The sequence below is a fragment of the Carcharhinus amblyrhynchos genome, chromosome 21 (genome assembly GCF_965287045.1).
Source record: "Carcharhinus amblyrhynchos chromosome 21, sCarAmb.v2.hapA, whole genome shotgun sequence".
Lineage (NCBI taxonomy): Eukaryota > Metazoa > Chordata > Chondrichthyes > Carcharhiniformes > Carcharhinidae > Carcharhinus > Carcharhinus amblyrhynchos.
Window position 1 is genome coordinate 40265112 of NC_137344.1, and position 20544 is coordinate 40285655.

Sequence of the window (20544 nt, forward strand, 5' to 3'; positions counted from 1 at the left end):
TACGCAAGTTCGACACTTGGAATTTTTGAGGGAGAATTCCACCCTCACTCTTTTGGTGCAACAAATGGGCATTGTCAATCAAAGGATTTGCATGTACACAGTGGGTCTTAATCTTTCTTTGCCAGAGAAATCATAAATTCAGACAATAGAACAGGACACACAATTCTAGGAAAAGCTGCACTGATGGTGGGTTGCCCTATCTCCTGTTGCTCTACTAATATGAATCAATAAATTAAACTAATGAGGGGGGGGTATCCCCTATTTATACATACTCAAAGTATATAATTAAACACAGCATGTAAGAGCTGCTCAGTATTATTGTTGCTAGTACCTGGTCACCAGTTATTGCAACCCAATATTTCTCAATCAAATTCTCTCTCAACCTTCCCTTCTCCAAAGGAAACGACCCCAGCTTCTCCAATCTATCGTCATAGCTGAAGCCCTTCATCCCTGGAACTGTTCTTGTCAATCTAATTTGCGTACTCTCCAAAATCTTTACATTTTGCCAAAGTGCTCACAGTAACAGTGCTTACGAAGTTGAACTTGTGATAACAAACCTTGCATCATATTATTAAACACTGGACTAAACAGTACCTTCTGTTAAATTTTGTTCAGATATTCTGCTGTTAGAAATCAACAGAAGATCCAAATAAAACTGAAGTTATAGTTTCCGATTCAGGTTCTATTCCAAAGATAATCCAGGACGTGACTGTGCAGATTCGCATCATAATGCACTCTAATAAACTTGAGTTGCTGGGTCTTCTAATTGCTCACATTACGCAAGCAGTTTGAACTACCTTTACTGTGTATGTACAGCCTGACTCACCAAGAGGGTGGCACAGTGGTTAGCACTGCTGCCTCACAGCGCTAGGGACCGGGGTTCGATTCCTGGCGTGGGTCACTGTCTATGTGGAGTCTGCATGTTTTCCCCCACGTCTGCGTGCATTTCCTCCTGTATCCCCCCCACAGTCCGAAAGACGTGCTGGTTAGATGCGTTGCCATGCTAAATTCTCCCTCAGTGTACCCAAACAGGCACTGGAGTGTGGTGACTAGGGGATTTTCACAGTAACTTCATTGCAGTGTTAATGTCAGCCATAAGTAAAACTTAGATTCTTTCTGTATCCTTTTTGCTCAGTATTATTGGGGTTGAGGCAAAATATCATTTATCAAATCCGCTGCTGCTTCTAAATCAGAAGATTGCAGGTTAGTGTTATCGAGAGCAATCTGATACAAAGGAGTGATTTAACGTTTCTTATCACTAAATATTTACTCATTCAGCAATATTGTACTTGTGCTTTGGCGCCATTCAGTACTTTAAGTACTTTGGTTATTTATTTGATCTCAAGTGGGAAGCAATCTTAACTAAGAAGACTGACTAGATGGCCCGTGTCTATGCATCTATATCACATCCATCAGTGATTTATGATTTTGTGTTCCATTGTAAATAAACTTCAGAATTAAGGTGATAAAGATTACTATATCTTATTTTAGGAAGGAATATGTAAGTACAGAGTTTATTTTACTATCTTTTTTGTGGGTAGACAGTATTTTATCTTCTTTCTCTCTATCATTTTATGTTTATGCCTCATTTCCTTTTAGGTGATATTCCATTCTCAGGTCAAGAGGACAAGATGACGGCCGGTTGCATCAGTTCTGGCTATTCCATTCTGGAGCCAGTCACTTGGAGTCCAACACAACGAGTCACTGAAACAATCTAGTTTCATGCCAGCTCTGAGCACGGTGAGTTACCATTTTCTTCTCTGCTCTGACGGGAGAAAGTTACAGTTTACAATCTGTTCTCATTTTTTTATAACCTTGCCAGCCAAGTCATCCCAAAAGTTTACCCTCAAAAGGGACGACCCTGGGACGACAGCTCTCAAACCCCACCTGGTAAGCTCTCAGCTGGAAGATGAGGTGGAGAGTTACAAAGAAGGGGAGAAATCTAAAATGGACTGTTTTAACTTTACCTCCAGGGGAAAGTAGACTGAGGGCCAATGAAATTGTTATGAGCCATCTTATCTCACAGACGTCTAAGTGTAAGCAATCGCAAAATTATTACGGCAGCTAATTGATTCATAAATTTGAGAAGAAGCAGAAAATTCACTTCTACTTAACGTTCAGCTTATTCTTCCCTGAAAGAATTTTGATTTTATGGGACTGCTTATCTGTTTGAGCTATGTTTATTTTTCTCCTCTACATTCTCACTCTCACTGAATTCAGACAAGTGAGCTGTTCCTGGGATTCTTCCGATGCCACTGAACTACACAAGGGCATGATGGAGGGTTCGACCCCTAATTTGTTTTCTAAGAAGCGTCAGGCCTCCGCGCTTGACATCTCTCCACTTGACATCTTCTTTGGTGAATCATTTTGCAAATTATAATGGTAATGAAGTTCGAGCAGCTTCTCTGTGGGCTCACTCCATTATTATAATATGTCAGAGCTCAAACGTTGTCACTTTTTTGAAAATTCCTTCCAAGGTCATTTCCATAAATCTGTGCTGGTTTATAGATTAGGGCTTAGCCCCACTGCCACTGGTGTGCGATTGCTGCCAGTGAGCTGGAGTTTCTGGCATTCAGGCCTCACATAATTTCCTTTCATGTCTTTTCTCACTCCCTTGTGGTGGCCATGCCTTTGCTATCTAGGTCCAAAGCCATAGCATGTTTTCCTTAAACCTTGCAACCTCTTGGTCTCTCTCTTCACCATTTAAAAAATGCCCCTTTCAGACTACGGGCATGATCTTCACACCCCACTGCTGCTCCAAGCTAGGACAGAGAATTTGGCACTCAGCCAATTCTTCATTCACTGCAGCAGGACTGGAAAATCCCACTGGCATGAACAGCCAGGAAGCTCCCCCCCACCTCATTGACAAAGTTTTTGATTTCTTGTTTTAATATCCTCTTGCATGGCTCGATATCAACTTTTGTTTGATAGGACTCCAGTGATGCTGGTGGCATATTTTATTACACTGAAGGTATAAATACTGATTGTATTGGAAGGGATTTTGTGAAATGTGAGCTCCTTTGCACTTGGTATGTGCTAGGTTCATGACTTGTACTGTTGTCACAGTCAAAGTTGCTTTATTTTCTGACAATCAGTGGTACCACCTTTTATTTCAATGGCGATTAAAAATTAGGTGAATGTCTATTGGAAGAGAGCCAGTGTGCACTGGCTCTCTTTGAGGCACCCACCAATAAGATGTTAAGAAAGATCCAATGAGATGCATTTAGTTATCAGGGTCTTTTGTGTAACATACCATTAGAACAAAGGTTGAGATGCTCCAGCTGATCAGGGGAGAGGGAGACTTTCTGTATGATATAGTCAATGTATCCAAGACTTTGTGAGCTGCTTGTTTTCGGACGACTTTAATCTGCAACAGGGCAGTGCCATGAAGGAAGAAGAAATAATTAGTCTCAAGTGAGTGAAGAGGGTTATCCCAAATCAAAGCTGGATGAGATAACCGTAAACTCATTGTTCATTCCAAGAAGAAGTGTTAAGACTGGTTTAAATCGATGATACTTTTTTAAATGTCTCTATGTCGAAGACACACCTGTCCAATATCCTGTAAGAATAAGCAGGATTCTGCATTTACATTCAGCTCGATATCAAATCCAACAAATAATACGGTATTTCACTTCAAATGATCTGATTCCATTACATTCCAAATCTGACAGATCTGCTGGAGGTATCCATTTTGGATGAACTGGCTATCATTACGTGGTGTAAACCTATTTGATGTATTTTTTTCCAGTGCTTGCCATCTGCAATAAGTGTACGGTGTGTGGCTTCTATTTTTCAACCATATACTTCTTCAGTATACTTCCCCAGTGGATGGGAAATGTGATGTGCTGATTGTTATTACTCTGTGTGTAGCTGCTCCAGGACTTCCTTTTAGAATCAGAGAATCACTCCAATGCAGAAGGAGACCATTCAGCCCATTAAGTCTGCACTGACCACAATCCCATCCAGACCATCTTCCCGTAAACCCACATATTTACCCTTGGCACTCGGGTCAATTTAGCGTGGCCAATCAACCTAACCCACACATCTTTGAACTGTGGGAGGAAATCGAAGCACCCGGGAGAATGAGCAAACTCCACACAGACAGTGATCCGAGGTCGGAATTGAAGCCGGGTCCCTGGCGCTGTGAGGCAGTAGTGTTAACCACTGTGCCACCATGCTGCTCAGTATCTGGATTACAACCACAGGTGCTGGAGATGCCACAATAGAAGCTGCCTGTGGGCCTCTGCTACAAGTGAAGTCATTTGTGCAGAGTGGTGAGGGAAGCTTTTTTCGAATTATTCGTAAGACATGGACATCGCTGGCTGGCCAGCATTTATTGCCCATCACTAGTTGCCCAAGGACAGTAGAGAGTCAATCTCATCGCCGCGGCTCTCGAGTCACATATAGGCCAGACTAGGAAAGGACGGCAGATTTCTTTTCCTAAAGGACATTCGTGAACTAGATGGGTTTTTCTGACAAGACAATGGCTTCATGGTCATTAGTAAATGCTTAATTCTAGATGTTTCTTACTGAATTTGAATTCCACAATCTGCCGTGATAGGATTCGAACTGGGTCCCCAGAACATTGGCTGAGTTTCTGGTTTAATAGTCTAGTCATAATACCACTAGGCCATTGTTCTGAGGGAGATTGTCACCCGTAACAGATTCTGCCACTCTCCTGCCATTGAACACTCTTTCCGTCTGTTCAGAGAATAGTGAGGTGTAGGTTACTGGGTCACAGTAAGATCTGTATTATGTCTTTCTCAGTCTAATATTCTGACAAGCCAGAATGCTGCATGTTGATAATCTGATATCTGCAGCCTTTCTCTGCAAATTCGTTTATAAAAATGACACCCGAGTGAATGGCCTCACCTGAGTTTGCAGTCTCTGCTTGACTTGTGCTGTCCAAAGGCAGGTGTCAAGCGTGATTTTAATGTTTACTACTGGTGTCACAAGTAGACTTACATTCGCAGTAAATTCATTTCAATGTTAAAGTCCCCTCATTGCCTCACTCCAGTCGGTTACACTGAGGAAGAATTTAGCATGGCCAATGCATCTAGCCTGCACGTCTTTCAGACTGTGGGAGGAAACTGGAGCACCCAGAGGAACCCCGTACAGGGAAGCTGCCCCACAGACAGTGACCCAATCTGGGAAACGAACCTGAGTCCCTGCCAACAGTGCTAATCACTGTGCCACCATGCCGTCCATGCTCCATACAAACTGGGGACAGATCCATGGACATTCCCAAGTTTACAGAATGCTTGGCAAACTCTGAAATAATTGTATACGGTGCCGATCCAGAGTTACTAATCAGCGTCTGGATATGTCCTGCGAAGATCTCCAAAGCAGGACCCGAAAAGGTGCCTTTCTCCTTTGCTTCACTCCCCTGTCTATTTCTTTCCTTTCAGTAACAGGAAGGTGACAATGAGATCATTAAGAGTAATTGGCAGTCAATAACCTCAACTTGAATTTCTGCAGAATGTCTCCCCATCACCCAGCAGAATTTTGGTGAAACATCCATCATAAAATGCAAGAAAGCTGAGGGAGCAGCATGTCCACTGCAACAGGACCGTATTGTTAGCTCCTATTTAGGAAATAATCAGTACCATTCTTTCAAAATAAGCTTCGCATCACCCATATTTCATAGAATCTTTACAGTGCAGAAGGAGGATATTCGGCCCATTGAGTCTGAACCAACTCTCCTACAGAGCATGCCACTCAGGCCCTATCCCCGTAACCCCATGTAACCCCCTAACCTACCCAATGGGCAACTTAGCATGGCCAATCAATCGGATACTTCTTTGGATACTTCTGTATGTTTAAACTATTACAAACATGCAAACATACCAAATAGAAGCAGAAGTAGGCCATTCAGCCCCTCACGCCTGATCCACTATTCGATAAGATCATGGCTGATTTGTTTGTGTTTCAAGTTCTACATTTTCATCAACCTCGGATAATCATTTTGTTCCCTTGCCTCACAAGAATCTATCTGCCTTTGCCTTAAAAAAACTATTCGGTGACCATTGTCTTCCGAGGCCGAGTGTTCCAAAGTCGCACAACCCTCTAAAGAAAAAAAATCTTCTCAGCACTGTTCTGAAAGGGCGCCCCTAATTTTAAAGCACTGCCCCTTAGTTCTGGACTGACCCACGAGAGGAAACATCATAAAATCATAGAATTCCCTACTGTGCAGGAGGAGGCCATTCGGCCCATCACGTCAGCATCAACTCTCTGAGAGACCATCCCCACCAGATCATAACCCCACACATTTATCCCACTAATCCCCTAACCTACACATCCTGGGACACTAAGGGGCAATTTAGCATGGCCAATTCACCTAACATGTGCATCCTTTAAACATCCACCTTGTCAAGCCCATTCAGGACCTAATTTATTTCAATTAAGATATCCCTCACTCTTTTAAGCTCCAGTGGAAAAAGCCCAGTCCATCCAACCTTTCCTCACAAGGCACTCATTCCTAATATCAATGTGGGAAACTTCATCTGAGCCACCTCCAACCCTTTTACATCCTTCCTTAAATGAGGAGTCCAAAACAGCGAACAATATTGAATACGTGGTCTTGCCAATGCCTTGTGTAACTGAAGCATAATATCTTACTTTTACAGTTAATTCTTCTCATAATAACAGATTAAGTTCCATTAGCCACTTTAATTGCTTGCCGTATCTGCATACTAACTTTTCAAGAGTCACCCACTGGAACACCTGAATCTCTCCGCTTTGCAGAATTCTGTAGCTGTTCTCTGTTTAAGTAAAACTCCACTTCTGATTGATACTGTTCAGTTCATCGTATGTTAAATAGTGCACTGTAAAGATTGATTATTCATTTATTTCTTCACCCCATAGCCTTAGCGCGATCATTAGTATTATCTTGCTTCTCCTCTGCTTTGCCTCAAGCCTCCCTCAGCCCACCTCTCAGCGTTAGCCATCCATCCAATTTTTCTTCTTTTTCTGTTTTTATTCTCCATTTCTCCATCAATTGTTCTCAAGACAAAACAGTCAGGCACTTTTTCTCTTCCTAATTGCAGTTAGCAACCTTTTTGATTCCTGAACCTCTATTTTTGATCAAACACATTCAAGGGTGGCACAGTGGTTAGCACTGCCACCTCAACGCATCAGGCACCAGGGTGCAATTCCCAGCTTGGGTCATTGTCTGTGCGGAGTTGGCACGTTCTTTCGGTGTGGGTTTCTTCCAGGTGCTCCAGATTCTTCCCACACTCTGAAAGATGTGCTGGTTAGGTGCATTGGCCACGTTAAATTCTCCTTCAGTGTACCTGAACAGGCACCGGAGTATAGCAACTAGGGGATTTTCACAGTGACTTCATTGCAGTGTTAATGTAAGCCTACTTGTGACTAATAAAAAAAAGCTTTACTTTAACTTTGTCTTTCTGTCCATCCAGCTGATTCTGAGGGCGTTCCACCATTACCCAAGTTTCAAAAGATGTTATGCTCCTCTCATTGTCTTTCTTCAGAGTTCAATACTCTCATCATTCATTAGGGACTGAAAAGTTAATAAGATTAGGCGAATGCTGTAATAAGATGTGTTTGAATAGATCCCATTTATTTAGCTGAAAACTTATATGGCAGCTGAGAGACTTTGCAAATTTATAAGCATAGAAACCCCTGACCTATGTATGGATTCAATTTTGTACTCTTGAAGTAGCCTTTGTAGAGTTATAAAAATCTTGAATTTATAAAAATCTTGATGGTAACTGCACATACTGTCACTGTTCATACTTCCGGTCTACAACATGAATGTAAAAGTGCATGTTGCCATAGCAACACAGACTCTTCGCAGGGAGCTGGTTGGCTCAGTTGGTTGGGCAGCCTGCATGGATCAGCTTGGTGCCAGCAACATAGGGTTCAATTCCCCATTCTGGCTTGGGTGAATTCAGGATCTGCCTCATTGCCCTGCCCCTGGTGGAAGTCAGAGCACTGTACATTGGAGCCGCCTTCAAGCAGAGAGTGAAGAAGCTTCTAAATGATACAGAAGGAAAATGCATGGTGGCACAGTGGATAGCACTGCTGCCTCACAGTGCCAGGGACCTGAGTTCGATTTATGGTTTGGGTCACGGATTTAATTTGATTTATTATTGTCAAATGTATACAATGAAAAGTATTGTTTCTTGTGCGCTCTACAGACAAAGCATACCATACATAGGGAAGGAAATGAGAGAGTGCGGAATGTGGTGTTACAGTCACAGCTAGAGTGTAGAGAAAGATCAACTTAATGCAGGAAAGTCCATTCAAAAGTCTGATGGCAGCAAGTAAGAAGCTGTTCTTGAGTTGATTGGTACGTGATCTCAGACTTATGTTATCTTTTTCCTGGTGGAAGAGAGAATGTCTGAGCTGCCTGAGGTCCTTGATTATCCTGGCTGCTTTTCCAAAGCAGCGGGAAGTGTAGACAGTGTCAATGAATGCGAAGCATTACACAATGGATGTGTAACAGACTGGGCTTCATCACTCAAACCAGCCTCCCATCCATTGACAGTGCCTACATTTCATCGGAAAAGCAGTTTGATTTTCCGTTTGTGCGGGGTCTGCATTTTCTCCCCGTTTCTGCATGGGTTTCCTCCGGGTGCTCCGGTTTCCTCCCACAATCCATAAGACGTGCTGGTTAGGTGCATCAGCCGTGCTAAATTCTCCCTCAGTGTACCCGAATAGGTGCCGGAATGTGGGCAACTAGGGGATTTTCACAGTAACTTCACTGAAATGTTAATGTGAGCCTACTTGTGATACTAATAAATAAACTTTACTGCAGATGTTGGAAATCTGAAATAAAAGCAGAGAATATTTGGGAACGCTCAGCAGCTCAGGCAGCGTCAGTGGAGGGAGAAATCAAACTAATACTTCAAGGCAATTACCTTTGCAAAGGTCAACTTTGTTTCTCTCACTCGAAAGATGCTCCAGATCTGCTGCATATTTCTGGCAGTTTCTGTCCTTATCTCAGATTTCTAGCTAATATGTGTTGGCTTGATCATGAGATCTTTCTGATATTTGTTGTATAATCTTAGAAAATGTATTATGAGAATTTGCATTGTGGTCAGCTGTCATGTTAACCGATTAAATGGTTTGTTGTGGTTTTATTTTGAAATGAATTAATGCTAATTCAATCCACAGGATCTCGTCTACCTCACTATAAATCTTCGAAATTATTTTGCTTACATGTTGTAGACAGGAATTTTAGAAAACTTTGTGGTGTTCACAGCAGGGAGCTTTGCTCACGGCGACCAGTGGTCAAAGAATCAGAGGTGTGATATTGCCTTGTTTCCAATCCATGAATTGGTTTTTCAGTTGGGAGTGCAAAAATTACAAGTATTCCACAGCATAATTTCAGGATCTGGGACATTTCAAAAGCTCTAACCCAACCAGGAAGCAAGGACTGATCACCTCCACTGGAAGAAGTAATTTCTAGACTTTTTAATTTGTAACTAAATTTTATCAGTTGATTTGTCCACACAAGATTTGTGTGACGTTGTGAAGTTGAGTTTATGAAGTGTGGTCCCTTTAAAAGCTAGTTTTGTGTTTGGTGCTTGAATGTTTAAAATACAGGGTACATAGATTTCAACAATTGTAACTACGACTAAGCATCAGGGTTGCCTGGGCAACAAGTTTTTGCAGGCTTTTGCATTTTGATAGCCTATCAGTTTAAAGTAGGCACTCAATGATCAGGATCGAATCAAATTTGAATTTGCTGTTGTTGACACCACCAGACCAATCCTGGGGTAAGAAAATGGATAGGGCATCAGATACAAAAATAGTAACTCAACTGCCTGCCTTCAGTGAGTGAATTCAGTTTAGTGGAGTGGAACTGAAAAGCTGCCACCTCTCAACAGATTGAGAGGGCTACAGTGGCTCTCTATCAGCTTGGAATATCTGTTAAGAAAACTCTCCATCTATCTATCGGAAGGGTACCAAATCAGAAAGAGTTCATCATCAGTGACATCGACAAAAGAACTTCAAAGAATTTTCCAAAGCCACAAAACCCATTTGTATATTTTTTTGGGAGTGGGCAAGTTAGTATTACTGTTTTGGTAATGAATAGTCCTTGTATTTATTTGAACAGCATTCCAGTCGAACCTTACTTTAATTGATGTGTTTTTTGTTGAATTGAAGTTCCCAGTAGGTTAAACAAATAATTTGTTAATTATTCAGTTAAAAGTGAGTGTCTGGTCTTCCTGTTAATCAACATAGAACATAGAACATTACAGCGCAGAACAGGCCCTTCGGCCCACGATGTTGCGCCGACCAGTTTTTAAAAAAAAAACACTGACCCACTAATCTAAACCAATCCCTTTTCGTCCATAAACCTATCCACAGATCTCTTAAACGCCCCCAAACTAGGCGCATTTACAACCGCAGCAGGCAGGGCATTCCAATCCCTCACCACCCTCTGGGTAAAGAACCTACCCCTGACATCCGTCCTATAACTACCCCCCCTTAATTTAAAGCCATGCCCCCTCGTGCTAGCTTTCTCCATCCGAGGAAAAAGGCTATCACCATCCACCCTATCTAAACCTCTAATCATCTTATATGTTTCAATAAGATCCCCTCTTAGCCTCCTTCTTTCCAGTGAAAACAACCCCAAATCCCTCAGTCTGTCCTCATAGGACCTCCCCTCCATACCAGGCAACATCCTGGTAAACCTCCTCTGCACCCTCTCCAAAGCCTCCACGTCCTTCCTGTAATGTGGGGACCAGAACTGCACACAGTACTCCAAGTGCGGCCGCACCAGAGTTGTGTACAGTTGTAACGTGACGCTGCGACTCCTAAATTCAATCCCCCTACCAATAAACGCCAAGACACCGTATGCCTTCTTAACAACCTTATCTACTTGATTCCCAACTTTCAGGGGTCTATGTACACATACACCTAGATCCCTCTGCTCCTCCACACTATTCAAAGTCCTCCCGTTAGCCCTATACTCAACACATCTGTTACTCCTACCGAAATGAATTACCTCACACTTCTCCGCATTAAACTCCATCCGCCACCTCGCGGCCCAGCTCTGCAACCTGTCTAAGTCACCCTGCAAACTATGACACCCTTCCTCACAATCTACCACACCTCCGACTTTGGTGTCATCAGCAAATTTACTAATCCACCTAACTATACCCTCATCCAGATCATTAATAAAAATTACAAACAGCAGTGGCCCCAAAACAGATCCCTGAGGCACACCACTCGTAACCGAACTCCATGACGAATATTCACCATCAACCACCACCCTCTGTCTCCTATCTGCTAGCCAATTCCTGATCCAAGTACCTAGAGTACCCCCAATCCCATACATCTGCATTTTCTGCAGAAGCCTACCATGGTGAACCTTATCAAACGCCTTACTAAAATCCATATATACCACGTCAACTGCCTTACCCCTATCCACCTCTTTGGTCACTTTCTCAAAGAACTCAATAAGGTTAGTAAGGCACGACCTACCTGCTACAAAACCATGCTGACTGTCTCTAATCAATTCATTACTCTCCAAATAACTATAAATCCTATCCCTAATAATTCTTTCTAAAACCTTGCCCACAACAGAAGTAAGACTCACCGGTCTATAATTCCCAGGGAAGTCTCTGTTCCCCTTCTTAAACAATGGGACAACATTCGCTGTCCTCCAATCTTCCGGTACTATACCAGAGACCAACGATGACCTGAAGATCAGAGCCAGAGGCTCTGCAATCACCTCTCTAGCCTCCCAGAGAATCCTAGGGTAAATCCCGTCCGGACCAGGGGACTTATCTATTTTTAAGCCCTCTAGAATATCCAGCACATCCCCGGTATCAACTGCAATACTTTCTATTTTACACCCCTGCACCCCAGTGTCCTCCTCAGCTACATTCATGTCCCCCTGCAGTGAAATATAAACATTAATGAAGAATAGTTGACATCTTCCCAAACACTTGAACATATTCTGAAGCAAAGCAAAGGGGATTAAGCTTTGCATCGTAACGGTGGCCTGTGATATTTTCTATGTTTACTGTCCCTGAAGTGAGCGTGATTTCTGTGTAAGTTCCATTTTGCAATGTACATCAATAAAGTCAATTGCCTTAGTGTTGTGAAGAGGAGAGCACAGATTTCAGATCCTAAGGGGATTTGGTCACCTTCCAAAAACTTTTGAAAGATAACTGGAGTGAGTAACAGGCGTCAGGCTTGGCTCCCTGGTGACATTCTTGCCTTGGAGTCGGAAAGATATGTGCGCTTAATCACACTCCGTTGACCTGACTCTCTCTCAAATCTCAGTTTCATACTAAGGGAAAGCACAGCATTGTCTGAGGTTCCAAGTTTCAGGTGAGACTTTATCCAATGACCCATGAAAGATCCTATGACACCATTGTGAAATAAGCGTAAAACTTGAAGAGACTGATGAAGAGGAAATAATCACAACCAGTTCACATTTCGAAAGTGCGTTCCCAGAGCTGCTGAACAGATCATAGAATCCTACAATGCAGAAGGAGGCCATTCAGCCCATCGAATCTACACCGACCAAAATCCCACCCAGGCCTTATCCCCATTATCCCATGTATTTACCCTTGCTGGTCCCCCTGACACCAGCTGGATTGGCCATTGCTAAATTGCCCCTTAATGTGCACATCTTTGGACTGTGGGAGGAAAGCAGAACACCTGGAGGAAACCCACGGAGACACGGGGAGATCTTGCAAACTCCACATAGACAGTGTCACAAGCCGGTAATTGAACCCAGGTCCCTGGTGCTATGAGGCAGCAGTGCTAACCCCTGTGTCACCGTGCCGCCTGTGAGGCAGCAGTGCTAACCCCTGTGTCACCGTGCCGCCTGTGAGGCAGCAGTGCTAACCACTGTGTCACCGTGCCGCCTGTGAGGTCGCAGTGCTAACCACTGTGTCACCGTGCCGCCTGTGAGGTCGCAGTGCTAACCACTGTGTCACCGTGCCGCCTGTGAGGTAGCAGTGCTAACCCCTGTGTCACTGTGCCGCCTGTGAGGTAGCAGTGCTAACCCCTGTGTCACCGTGCTGCCTGTGAGGTAGCAGTGCTAACCCCTGTGTCACCGTGCCGCCTGTGAGGTAGCAGTGCTAACCCCTGTGTCACCGTGCCGCCTGTGAGGTAGCAGTGCTAACCCCTGTGTCACCGTGCCGCCTGTGAGGCAGCAGTGCTAACCCCTGTGTCACCGTGCCGCCTGTGAGGCAGCAGTGCTAACCCCTGTGTCACCGTGCCGCCTGTGAGGTAGCAGTGCTAATCCCTGTATCACCGTGCCGCCTGTGAGGCAGCAGTGCTAACCCCTGTGTCACCGTGCCGCCTGTGAGGTAGCAGTGCTAATCCCTGTATCACCGTGCCGCCTGTGAGGCAGCAGTGCTAACCCCTGTGTCACCGTGCCGCCTGTGAGGTAGCAGTGCTAACCCCTGTGTCACCGTGCCGCCTGTGAGGCAGCAGTGCTAACCCCTGTGTCACCGTGCCGCCTGTGAGGCAGCAGTGCTAACCCCTGTGTCACCGTGCCGCCTGTGAGGTAGCAGTGCTAATCCCTGTATCACCGTGCCGCCTGTGAGGCAGCAGTGCTAACCCCTGTGTCACCGTGCCGCCTGTGAGGCAGCAGTGCTAACCACTGTCACCTTCCTGCCTTTGGGGCAGCAGTGCTAACCCCTGTGTCACCGTGCCGCCTGTGAGGTAGCAGTGCTAACCCCTGTGTCACCGTGCCGCCTGTGAGGTAGCAGTGCTAATCCCTGTATCACCGTGCCGCCTGTGAGGCAGCAGTGCTAACCACTGTCACCTTCCTGCCTTTGGGGCAGCAGTGCTAACCCCTGTGTCACCGTGCCGCCTGTGAGGTAGCAGTGCTAACCCCTGTGTCACTGTGCCATCTGTGAGGCAGCAGTGCTAACCATTGTGTCACCGTGCCGCCTGTGAGGCAGCAGTGCTAACCCCTGTGCCACCGTGCCGCCTGTGAGGTAGCAGTGCTAACCACTGTGTCACCGTGTCGCTTGTGAGGTAGCAGTGCTAACCACTGTGTCACCGTGTCGCCTGTGAGGCAGCAGTGCTAACCACTGTGTCACCGTGCTGCCTGTGAGGTAGCAGTGCTAACCACTGTGTCACCGTGTCGCTTGTGAGGTAGCAGTGCTAACCACTGTGTCACCGTGTCGCCTGTGAGGTAGCAGTGCTAACCACTGTGTCACCATGCCACCTGTGAGGCAGCAGTGCTAACCCCTGTATCACCGTGCCACCTGTGAGGTAGCAGTGCTAACCACTGTGTCACCATGCCACCTGTGAGGTAGCAGTGCTAACCACTGTGTCACCACATTCATTCTCTTGAGTAGCAATAGCAATTCTCTTAAGTAGTTCATCACTTTTACTCTGAAGAAGAATTGAGTGCCATTATCTTGATGGATTAAAATGGTCAGTCTTGGACCTAAAAAAGAAAATATATAATAAAATTAATTGGATGGGCTAAACGTTTTTGCATTTTTCAGCACTCAAGGGAGGTTAGGATTTCAGCAGGTTTTCATAAAATATTTGGAAACACGGGGATTTAGTTTGTTCCAGAACACAGATTAAAACATGCAATGCAATCCAGTGCCTTTTTTTTTGATCTTTGTGTTTTCTCCCCTCTTACTATTAACCTGTGTAGATTGAGACATAAGGATTGGGGCAGTGTAACTTGGCTGTTGGGAGACAGGTAACTATCTCTCTTTTACTGTACACTTTATTTAGTATTATCACAAGGGAGGTAGTGGCATACTAGTATTGTCGCTAGACTAATAATCCCGACACGCTGGGGAAAGCTGTGGGGACCTGGGTTCCAATACCACCATGGCAGATGGTGAAATTTGAATTCAGTAAATATCTGGAATTAAAAGTCTAATGATAGCCATGAAACCATTGTTGATTGTCATAAATACACATCTGCTTCACTGTTTTGCAACACTCCGGTTAACACTGCTGCCTAACAGCACCAGGGACCCAAGTTCGATGCCAGACTCTCTGTGCAGAATCTGCACATTCTCCCCGTGTCTGCGTGGGTTTCCTCCAGGTGCTCCAGTTTCCCCTCTCAGTTCGAAAGACGTGCTGGTTTGGTGCATTGGCCATGCTAAATTCTCCCTCTGTGTAGCCAAAGAGATGCCAGAGAGTGATTTTCACAGTAACTTCATTGCAGTGTTAACGTAAGCCTACTTGTGACACTTATAAATTAAGTTAGAAAACTTATTGGCCTTTAGGGAATGAAATCTGCCATCCTTACCTGATCTTGCTTACATGTGACTCCAGATCCACAGCAATGTGGTTGACTCTCAAAATTCCTTCTGAAATGAAGGGCAGTCAGGGATGAATGTGGGCCCAGCCAGTGATGTCCACCTACTGTAAAACAAATTTTTAAAAATCACATAGAGAGAAATAGGGTAAAACTTGTCCTCCCAGCCCCCTTCCCAACCAATATCCCTGTTGAAACATTCTGATAACATTCGTTACATTACAAGCTGTCAGAGTGGTATTTCTTTAAATGAAAAGAAACACTGGCTGATTCAGGCTGATTTTTCTGATGAGGACATGAAAAATGGGCTTGGAATGCAAAGATCCCTCCCCAGATTCTGATTTCATTCAGTTATGTATACTTTGAGGAATTGACTTTGCAGTTTGAAAGGGCACGCCCCATTAAACATACATCCACCTTGGAAGCTAATAATTGCACTGTATGCCACATGGCATTATCTGTATGATTCTGTGAAACAATATGTCAGCTGATTTACCCTGAGTAATGTCATGGGATATCTATCCTTTCAGTGAGAAGAGCGAACATAAGATAGCTCTTTGCATTATCCTTAATTTAGGAGTTTGGGTTTCCTGATGAAATTTTTTGTACGGTATTGGCTCCTATCTATTCACTATTATGAAGCCTCCTGATTCTCAAGTTTGTTTTTTTTTGGTGTCAGTTGGAGTTGAGAACAATTGCGTGACATCAGCTGGAAGCAAAATCATTCTCTATTGGTGGGTTAAAAAAATAAACACAATGCTTGGAATCAAACATCTTTGTGAGTAATCAGCAATACAATTTTGGAAGGAATAAATAAAACATTTTAAGCAAATAATAAACATTTACAGCAGTCTACACAAACTATCATGCTGAAACCTTGTCAGGGAAGTCACCAAGTTTAAGGATAGGTTTGGAGTTGACAGTCAGTCTGAGAACTTAAGAGCAGCAATTTCCTTAATCAACCAAAACCACCCCTTGAGCCCAACTAGGAATCCTGGTCCAGTCCAATCTGACAAAAGGAAGTGGAGAGCAAACATAGATTGACCAGTTATTAAAATGGATGCATTTCTTTCTATGCTATGGACAGTATTTCTTGATTGATTTATTATTGTCATATGTATTAGTGAGAAGTATTGTTCCTTGCGTGCGACAAAGCATTCTGTACATAGAGAAGGAAAGAATGCAGAATGTAGTGTTACAGCCGTAGCTAGGGTGTAAAGAAAGATTATGGACAGTTTTTAAGGACTGGTGAATGAATTTAAAGTAACTGCTCTGTAACTTTTAAACTTGCTGAGACAGCGGATGATCTTTATATTGTGGCATGTCTCTATTTTGATTGTTGCCCAAGAGCACAGTTCCAACTGTCAGTAACTGACTTCGCAACAGGGAGTTCTGGCAAACTCTTTATCAGGTTTGAATTGATGTCAACAAAATGCGTCCCAATGATCCCAGAGATTATTGGTCGAAACATCCATTTCCTTAGGGATATGAACCTCAATATTTTGTGCAGCTATCGAGGTTGACATCTCTGCAAACTGCCCCCTTTCCTACAATTTCACAGTGCAGTGTGTTGGCAGTGTTGATTGATCTCTCACTGTCTGCGCATCGAGAGATAGATGCATGACATCAAAAGCCTTATCTTGATGGGAAAACTTGAGTTGTTTACATTTTGCAACCTTTTGAAATGGCCCTGCCCTTCCCCAGTTTTCCTCCCAAATTGTCATGTGCACTTGCCCACACTAAGTGGCTGCAGATCAGCCTGGAGTGTATGCTTCAAATTAACCTCAATTTATGCACTCCTGTGATAGTTTTAAAAAAAAATTAGTCGAGTTTGTTTCCAAACAAAAATAAAACAGGTTTTACTTCACTCTAATCTTGGTCATGTTTTAAAAAAAAACTGCAGCAGATAAAAATCAGAATTTATTCGACAGTTTCCGTCAGCGACATTATTATTCTGTTGAATTTGACTCTTGTTTTTTTTAAACTGCGTGGGATCTTTAAGCTCTGGGCTTGCTGCATTGAGAGTTCTCCTGCACAGGAGGACTCGGCTATCTCCGTCAGGAGCGGGTTCGTCTCTTTCCGTCAGCCCATTGCCTTGCTATAAGCCAGCAGCTTTGTCCGCCCCAAGTTCCAGTCTCCCTGTCGCTCACTTGCAGCTGTCCAAAGCCTTTTAAAACCCAAAACAAAAATAAATAAAAGGGAAGGAAGCCTTTCCTCAAGGAACACTTGCACAAAGTTGCAAGGAACTGCGACCTCCACACACACAGCTACAGGACGCAGAGGTAGTTTTATTTTGGTTCTTTTTAAACTTCACTGTTGGTGTCCTCCCCTCCTCACTCTGGGCTGTAATGTTCTTCCTGCTCTTTTGAAGTAATGTGTGTCTCTTCAACAGCAGGAAGTCTCTGATACCTGCTGTATTAACTCGTGTAATGTCTACTGTGTTGCAATAGGTGGGGCAGTGATCATAGAATATTCAAATCCTTTATTTGTTTAAGGTGTAGGGAGATATTTTCAGTAGATGAGAGAGTAATATGTGACAGCACTCCATCCATTCTTGCTCTCCTACATATCTCTCAAGTATTTTCATTCAAATTTTCCATTAGAAGTAGATGGATAAGAATGTAAACTATGATATGAATGTATGCTTCTGTTTATGGAATATAATCAGTAAACTGCTTTCATTAATTTTTTTGTTCCTCGTGTATATTTTTTTCTAATAAATATTATTTTTGGGGGATAAAAGGCGACTGTTAAGAGCATCAGTGGTTCACATTTGGTGGAGTTTTCATAGCTAACGTTGTGAAACAGTTAAGCCCTTAAAGCATCTCTCGAACAACACTGCCCTCGCTTTCATTGCTTGAAGTTTAAAAGTTTATTAGTGTCACAAGTAGGACTTACATTAACACTGCAATGAAGTTACTGTTCGGGTGTACTGAAGGAGATTTTAAGTATGGCCTAACCGGCATGTTTTTTTTTCCGACTGTGGGAGGAAACCCACTGCTATGAGGCAGCAGTGTTAAGCACTGTGCCACCCATTGACTTATTTCAGATAGATCCCTCCATTGGTATCATTAGCCCCTTTTTATCATTTAAAATAAAACTTAAGGCACAACTGAATTTGACTTCAAAAATCAGAAGCATGATTAAATTATTTCTGGTTCTTTGTATAAATTTTACCTTTAAAAGAATCCGCAGGGCAACGTTAACCTCAGTAAGAGATGTGGCATTGTTGGGGACCTTGTCTTTCAGTTCAGACCCTATCTGCTCTGTTAGGTAATGTGAAAGATCGCATGTCGCTATTCAAAAAGAGCAGGGATCCTTGACATCTTGGCCAATATTCACTCCTCAATTGTAATAATTACAATGGATTACACAGTCATTATGACTGTGGGTCCTTGCTGTGTTCAAATTGGTTGCTGTGTTTTCTACATATGACTACACTTCCAAAATACTTCATTGGCTGTAATTTGTTTAAAGGAAACCTTGAGGTCTTGATAAGCGTTACTCAAAAGTAAGCCAAGATACAGGCAAAACACAGCAGGTCTGGAATCTGAAACAAAAACAGAAAGTGCTGGAAAATCTCAGCAGGTCTGACAGCATCTGTGGAGAGAGAATAGAGCCGACGTTTCGAGTCAGCCTTTATCATCACCATTCACATTCTCTTTGTCCCATTAAAACAGTCCCCCCCCCCCCCACCACCACCACCACCACCACCACCCCCATGGTATAAATCTTGTTTAATTTTCTTTGCCTTCAGCTCTGACAAAGGGTTATCCAAACTCGAAATATTGGCTGTATTCTCTCTCCGCAGATGCTGTTAGACCTGTTGAGATTTTCCAACATTTTCTGTTTTTGTGTCAAAAGTAAGCTATTTCATTTCATTCCATTCTTTTTGCAAAGATCATCGGTTGAGAAGTTTTGAAAATCATTTCTTTTCATAGCTTCCTGCAATCTGTGCTTCCATATTTATTTTCTACAATGCCACACAGAAGGTAGAAAGGGAATGTATTGATGCTATGAACGAAAAGGGAATTCCCCACCTTGTTCTGGAACGCTGAAGATTACTGGAAAATTACATTTAGTTGTTGGGGCTAAGGATAATCATTTAGTTTCTTTTCCTTTTCTTCCTTTCTCTCCTTCCTTGAAGGTTTATCCTTGTTCGGCTCAGGTGGTAGTTACCTCCCACTATCGTTGGTCATTATTAATGGGTGAATGTTGGCAAGCTGTTTGACAATGGGACATTCAAGCTAAGCCTGTCCTTATCGTGAACCACACACGCTTACTTCCAGCAGGGGCTTGAAGTCTGGTAGACTTACCCCCTTCAGTGGCACAGTGGTTAGTACTGCTGCCTCACAGCGTCAGGGGCCTGGGTTCGATTCCCAGCTTGGGAATTCCACTGTCTGTATGGAATCTGCACATTCTCCCTGTGCCTGTGTGGGTTTTCTCTGGGTGCTCCGGTTTCCTCCCACACTCCAGAGTTGTGCAGGTTAGGTGCATTGGCAATGCTACATTCTTCCTCAGTGTACTTGAATAGGCACTGGAGTGTGGCGACGAGGGGATTTTTATGGTAACTTCATTGCAGTGTTAATGTAAGCCTACTTGTGACTAATAAATGAACTTACCTAAAGGTGATGACGACACTCAAGGCCTCAGGTGAGATCCACCAATTCAGCTCGGAACCAATCCTGAACCCTTTGGGGATATAGCCACTCACTGTAAAATCTTGCTGAGCCATTGACAAGCATTTTATAAGAAGAAAATTAACAATACTGAAATGAAAGGTCAAAGCCAGTAGTCCAAGAGAGCAATGAAATTGAGAAGTGGGGATAAGAATGGGGGATTGATGGCTAGAAAGAAGTAGGAATTAGTTTGGCAACCATCTTCGGGCACAGGAAAATTCTTGTTGAACTTAGCAGTATATTTAGGTTGGCTAACTAACAGGAAACAGAGTTGGGGTAAATGGATCATGTTGAGATTGGTAAACTCGAACCAGTGGGTGTCACAGGGATCAGTGCTGGGGCCTGAACTATCCACAAGCTGTATTAATGACTTGGCTGGAAGAATAGAAAAGCAGTATATTGTTGGACTGGAGAGAGACTTCATAGCTGTATGGGACAGAAGGATCTAGGTGTGTTAGTACCTAGACACAGCAAGTGATTAGAAAGGCAAATGGAATGTTGCCATTTATTGCAATGGGTGTGAGTACAAAAGTAGGGAAGTTATGCTACAGTTGCTCAGGTATTGGTGGGACCACATCTGGAATATGTGTACAGTTCCGGCCTCTAATGAAAGATGTACTTTCATTAGAAGTA

General features: G+C 43.4%; 1 protein-coding gene across 2 annotated transcripts in view; it reads left to right on the forward strand.

Annotated features, from left to right (window-relative positions):
- The first annotated feature begins 17401 nt into the window (after window positions 1-17401).
- myocd (myocardin) overlaps window positions 17402-20544 on the forward strand; it is a 620755-nt gene continuing 617612 nt past the window's right edge. For both annotated transcript variants that reach the window (XM_080209049.1, XM_080209048.1), the window contains exon 1: window positions 17402-17514. The gene's annotated coding sequence lies outside the window, so the exon portion shown is untranslated. The remainder of the gene's footprint in view (window positions 17515-20544) is intronic.